This window comes from Pan troglodytes, chromosome 1, assembly GCF_028858775.2.
Source record: "Pan troglodytes isolate AG18354 chromosome 1, NHGRI_mPanTro3-v2.0_pri, whole genome shotgun sequence".
Taxonomy (NCBI): Eukaryota; Metazoa; Chordata; class Mammalia; order Primates; family Hominidae; genus Pan; species Pan troglodytes.
Window position 1 is genome coordinate 18,572,235 of NC_072398.2, and position 6,637 is coordinate 18,578,871.

Below are 6,637 nucleotides of genomic sequence, written 5' to 3' on the forward strand. Positions count from 1 at the left end.
AGACAGACTCTTGGAAACAACAAGTCAGAACATATTCTTGTGAAGAGTAGTTACCTGTAGTGATCCCTTGTGAATTTTAGACATCATTCTTCTAGAGATCTCAGAGTGTTTTATAGACACTATCTCATCCAACCTTGTAATGTCATCTGTAAGATAGTTATTCCAAGCCTGAAAGAACTAAAGAACATTAGATCCATGCACTCTTAGATGTCAGAGTAGGTGCCAGTGAATCATCCCCTTTTCTGGGCTCTAACCTATACTGAGAATAGATATCAACCAAATTCAGTTAAATGTGTCAGGTATTTAGGGCTAGGTGGGTCAGTACAGCTTAGACCCAAGACCGAAAGGGAATGCCTTACTTCCTGCCCCTCTGAATTGAAAAGTGGTGCCCAGTGAACAGTCTACCTGGCCTAACCCATTTTGCCTATCCCAAATATATAATGATTTTTGCTCTATGCTTTTTAAAGAGGTTTTATAATTTTAGCTTTTGTGTGTAAGCCTATATTCCATTTCTAGATAATTTTTGGATGTGATATGAGGTAGAAGTGATGATTCATTTTTTTCTTATATATATCTGGTGATAGAAGTGCTTCTGAGCCAGTGACAGAGTAGAGCTGGGCTGGGCCTTACCAACGTATTTCCAGCAACAATCCTGAACTGCTTGTTTTATGAGGAAGTGGATGGTAAATGATCCAAGGAACTGAAAGAAAATCCCCAAATTTAGCAATACTGTCTGCTGGATTTCTAGTTAGTTTTATTTGAAGTTCATATATTTTACCCTCCCTTAACATTTTTTTCTTATAATATGCATTCTGTTGAACCTCCCTTAACTTAGATAGATAGATAGATAGATGAAATCAATTCACTTGTTTCAATGAATCCTGAAAAATATTATAAGACAATAAGTTAAACCACTTACAAGAGCTTTGTTAGGTACTGATCTTTTGTTCCTAACCCTGTTTCCAGAAAAAATTCCTATTTTTGTGGGCAAAAATAGACCAGACACCTTTCTCCCCACCACATGGTGCAATGGAATGCACAGAAGTCATGTTCAAATAAATCTTATAACTTAGATGTTACAGAGAACAAAACAATCATGAAGTAGATGAACTGTTGGAAACTGAGGTGCTCTAACTCAGCCTTTGCATCTTTGACTTATACATTTTTGTATAGTTGTACATTTCTGATTATTATAATTTTGTCTATCAGATTAGTTATAAAATTTCACCCAAGGAGCAGAGATTTGTTGTTATTGTTTTATGAAGAGTCCCATAATTCTGCTTTAAAAATAAAACAGGACTCCAAATGCATACAGCAACATTTAGTATTCACACTGGATATATACACAGCACGTACATGTGAAGTAGGCACACATGAAACCTCAACAATTACTGCAAGGTACAAAATTAAACACCGAATGGATGGAATCATTAACAGTGTTATGGGACTACAGAGCATACTGAGACTATGGTGCTCTAGGGTGGCCAGGGAAAGCTTCTGGAGGAATTAGGCCTGATGTAGTCATTTAAGTTATGAAGAAGACACCTCAGAAGGACTGGTGTGTGCAAGGGTGTAGAAAAGAAGCTGAGCATCATATGGCGGGACAGCAACTAGACTTTCCATGGGACCATGAGCAACATGGGCGAGACTGGTAGCCAGGAGTCAGGAAGCCTCCTATCCCTATGGGACAGTTCCCTGAATAAGATACAATTATAAGACACGTGATTACTTTATATACCACTAACTAGAGGTTTTGCCAATTAAACTATGACATACCATTGATTATAAGATGCACTCTGATTTCAAAGATGTTAGAATGTGTATGGGGAGGCATAAAAACATGGCTGGGTGTGGAAGCCAGCCGCCAAAATGACCACAAACATCCCTCTGTCCTTGTGTGAACACCCTTCCATAGTACCCTCCCAGATCTGTGTGACCAATAGGATATGGCAGAAATGATGACGTACCAATTCCAAGATTAAGGTCAAAAGACACTGCAGCTTCTGTTTTGTTCTCTCTCTCTCTCATCATTGGCTTTTGAGGATACCCAGGCAACCTGTAGAGAGAGGCTCATGTGGTGAGGAACTGAGGCCCTGCAGAGAATGGAGACTTGCCAATAATCACACAAATGAATTTGAAAGTGAATCGCCCAGCCTTCAGATGACTTCAGCCCCAGCTGAGAGTTTGATAGCAACCTCATGAAAGACCTTAAGAGAGAACCATCCAACTAAGCTGCCTATAAATTTCTGACCCTCAGAAACTGTGTGAAATAATAATTACTTAAATATTTCTTGTTTTGAGCTGTTAGTTTGGGGGTAATTTGTTACATAGCCATAGATAGAATTAATGAATACCACATAAAATGTGTATGTATGTATACACACACACACACACACACACACACACACTAGGTCAGTGTCAATCTGGGGCTCAGAAAGAGATAGACTCATCTGATTTAAAGCATCCTCCTGAGTTTTCTTCCCTGGTTGCCTGCAGATCACCTGCCATCATGAATGACACAGTAACTATCTGGACCAGGGAACTCATGACCAACCAACTACTTCAAAGGAAACAAATGGTCATAGATATCCTTAACACTGGGAAGGAAACAGTACCAAAGACAGAAATTCTGGAAAAATTAGTCAAAATATACAAGACCACACTGGATGTCATCTTTGTATTTGGATTCAGAACTTATTTTGGTGGTGGCAAGATAGCTGACTTTGGTGTGATTTATGATTTTTTTGGATTATGTAAAGAACCATGAACCCAAACATAGACTTGCAAGACATGGCCTGCCTCCATGAGAAGAAAAAGACCTCAAGAAAGCAGTGAGACGAATGCAAGAATAGAATGAAAAAACTCAGGGGGTTGGCAAAGGCCAATGTTGGTGCTGGCAAAAAGCCAAAGGAGTAAAGATGCTGTAATTATGTTATCCGCAGACATTGTGTGGATTAATAAACTAAAAACTTTCAAGTGAAAGAAAGGCATCCTACTGCTGCCACTTAGACCTTGAAATGCCCCAGAATCAGGTGGAGAGATTAGAACTAGGTAACCACAGTGGGACTCAGGTGGTGGATAACACGATTGCAAATGAGGATGGTTTACAGAAGCAAGATTGGAATGTACTGAGCCAAATCAAAGAGCCTTAATAGCAGAGACAGCTGTCTGCCTTTGTCCTGAAACATTTCCTCTTCTTAAGGAGCCAACTTCAGAACAAAGCCCCACTGTATTTTATAGAAAGAATTAAGTGGAAAAACGTGTACAAAGTGGGAAGCTCAAGGGTAGGTGTGGATTCAGGCATTTCTAGAACAGAAGGACTTTAGGAAGATATAAATTAGTGCTCACTCCCAGAGGACCATGCCAGCCAAGCTAAGGTATTTTGACTTTATTGTACAAGCAGAACGCAGCCACGAATGATTTGAGACAGGAGAGTTAGGTGGTAATAACAATGTTTGGAAGATTAAACTGGCCATGGCATGTAATACAAATTTGAGTGACAGAAGCTATGAAAGCCATGGCCAGTTTCCAATGTGAGGATATTATTAATAGTTTAGACCTAGATAATCCATCCTTTCTCATCCCTCTGGCCACTTGCCTAGCTCAGGGTCAAAGGTGAGCCTAACATCTCCATTCCCAAACCCCACTGCATTTAGAAAACCCTCTTCCCATAGCCATTTACTCTCTCACAAAGGTTCTTCTATAGAAATATCCTAGGGGGTGGAATCTATCTAAGCTAATACTGCGCCGCCATGCTGATGCTGCAGTCTCACCAACGTACCTTAATGTAGCGGTTTCCCTGGGGTTCTTTGTCCTATGTCCAAGAAAATTAAGGAATGCAGACACAAGGGTGGGGGTGGAGTCAAAGTTTAATAAGCAAAAAAGAAAGCTTTCTTCAGCAGAGAGGGGAGTCCAAGTGGATTGCCGGGTTACAGCTGAATTTAAAAGCATTTTATAAGAAACTGCTCTCTTCCCTGTAACTGTTTGAATAACTTTTCTTACCAGTAAAGCTGTCTGTGCAATTCTTCTTCTCTTATGCAGCTGTGGGTATGTCTCTAGGCAAGCACAAAGCCCCACTTCTCTTGTTTGTATAACTGTGGGTTTGTTTTAGGTAAGCCCCCTCCCTCCCTGTGCAAGTTCCCACCATGTATATGCCTGTAAAGGGGAGGAAACTTTTTCCTGGGAGCTCACTAACTATACAAAGAACAAAGAGCTTTTGAGCTGGACCCTGTTTGCTTATCTGTTTGCAGGTGCAGCCTGAGTTTTTTCCCAGGTTATTTTATTTTTTCCTGTTGCTGTGACTTTTCAGGCAGGCCACTTCTGCAGTCTGAATTTTTCCCATATGATTTTTCCTTCCCTTCTCCCTCACTGAGAACAGGGCCAAAGGGGTGCTGGACTGGACTGTGGGAGAGGCCAAGGTGTATGCAGAGAGCTTGCAGAGGAAGGACAGACAGGGCAGCTTTCCCCAGCATGTGCAAGGAGCTTCAGAACAGCTGATGTTTAGATGGGAGCCTCGGACCTGCAAGAACAAAAGAAACAAAAGCTCCCTATTGTTTATTCATTCTAATAATCTGAGAGAGACCCTAATGGTCATCAAATTCAATTCATAATTTTGAAAATAAGGCCTTGAGCCCACCTAGTGGTCTCCTGCATCCAAGGCCAGGCTGGTGGCACCTGCTGTTTACCTCTTGTTCTCCTCAAAGGAAGGAAGCTCCGTGTCTACCTGTCTCCGAGGGGAGCCATCCATACACGGGGGAGTGACTTAGCATATGCTTCCTTGGAAAGGAGATGCTCACTCAGGTGTTTTTGCTTATTTTTTGGTAAGTTAGGAGAACTTCGTTCTGGTGCCTACCACTTTCACTAGACAAAAATCATGTTTACATCTGAAAGAGAAAAGGATTCCTGCTTAGTTTCCTTTTTGTGTCTGTACTTAGGGAAAAGTTAGCAGATAAACTCTACCTATTTTTTAAAAATAAGGCCAATTTAAGAGTGTCAAAAGGTTCATGTTATTTATTCAGGATTATTTGTTTTTACTCCTATACTTGTTCGACACTAGTATAGACTTACTCATCTTCACTTGGAAATTTTATAATTCTAACCCAAGGGAAATAACCCTTCTTTGATTGCTGTAATCCATTTCCTTCTTCACATGTCTTTTTATCTCTTTTTAAAGAAAGTCATACGCTTGACTTGTAACACTTCATGCTACCTGAGAAGAAAGGAAAAGTCACTTTGTGCTTGACTCACGTAAGATTCACGTAAGATGATTGAAATACCTGTTCACAAGAATAATAGCAGAGCATTATTTACGAACCTGTGCATCATATTAAACATCATTTTCTTCTCTTTATGTTTCACAAAAACAAGTTCTGTGGGGATCTCTTTTGGCAATATGGCAATCTAGTTAGCCAAATCATCCTTTCTGCTGAAAATAACTACAAAGTTTGAAAATCAGAGCCTTCTTAAAAGCACTGATGAGCTGGCAAGAAACCAAGAAATACACAGGGCAAAATCTGAGGGGAAGTGGGAACCGAGAGAAGCAAACAGAGTCAGCTTTTAGCTGGGGGACATTTGCCAAGCTTGCTGATTCTGAGCTTCAGCTTTCATTGCCTCTGGGAGCACCAGAGGCAGGAGGCAAAGCATGGGACAGCAAAGTGGGACATCCTGGGAGACCCTCTTCCCTCAAAGATGGTACCCTGAAGAACCCCACCCTTAGTGTAGGCTTGGCCTGGAAACATATCGTAAACCAAAAGAAAATTCTTAGCCCCCCAACTGACTGAATGAACCCTCCACCCTCGGACAAGAGAATCCCAATAAAACCTGAAAAACTAGTTCAGGCTTTCATGCGCGTCCGTGTGAAGAGACCACCAAACAGGCTTTTTGTGAGCAATAAAGCTGTTTATTTCACCTGGGTGCAGGTGGGCTGAGTCTGAAAAGAGAGTCAGCGAAGGGAGATAGGGGTGGGGCCGCTTTATAGGGTTTGGGAAGGTAATGGAAAATTACAGTCAAAGGGGGTTGTTCTCTGGTGGGTAGGGGCGGGGGTCACAAGGTGCTCAGTGGAGGAGCTTCTGAGCCAGGAGAGGGAAATTCACAGGGTTAATCACTCAGTTAAGGTGGGGCAGGAACAAATCACAATGGTGGAATATCATCAGTTAAGGCAGGGCAGGGCCTTTTCACTTCTTTTGTGATTCTTCAGTTACTTCAGGCCATCTGGGCTTATATGTGCAAGTCACAGGGGATGCGATGGCTTGGCTTGGGCTCAGAGACCTGACATTCCTGCCTTCTTATATTAATAAGAAAAATAAAACAAAATAGTGTTGAAGTGTTGGGGCGGCAAAAATTTTTGGGGGGGGTGGTATGGAGAGAGAATGGGCGATGTTTCTCAGGGCTGCTTCAAGCAGGATTAGGGGCAGCATGGGAACCTAGAGTGGGAGAGATTAAGCTGAAGGGAGGTCTTGTGGTAAGGGGTGGTATTGTGGGGATGTTAGAAGAAACATTTCTTGTATAGAATGATTGGTGATGGCCTGGATACGGTTTTGGATGAATTGAGAAACTAAATGGAAGATACAAGGTCAGAATAAAAGAAGGAGAAAAATGGGTATTAAAGGACTAAGAATTGGGAGGACCTAGGACATCC

At 41.5% G+C, this 6,637-nt stretch overlaps 1 pseudogene; it reads left to right on the forward strand.

The window, feature by feature from the left end:
* The first annotated feature begins 2,509 nt into the window (after positions 1-2,509).
* Positions 2,510-2,916, forward strand: LOC107974267 (small ribosomal subunit protein eS24-like; annotated as a pseudogene).
* Positions 2,917-6,637: the final 3,721 nt, after the last annotated feature.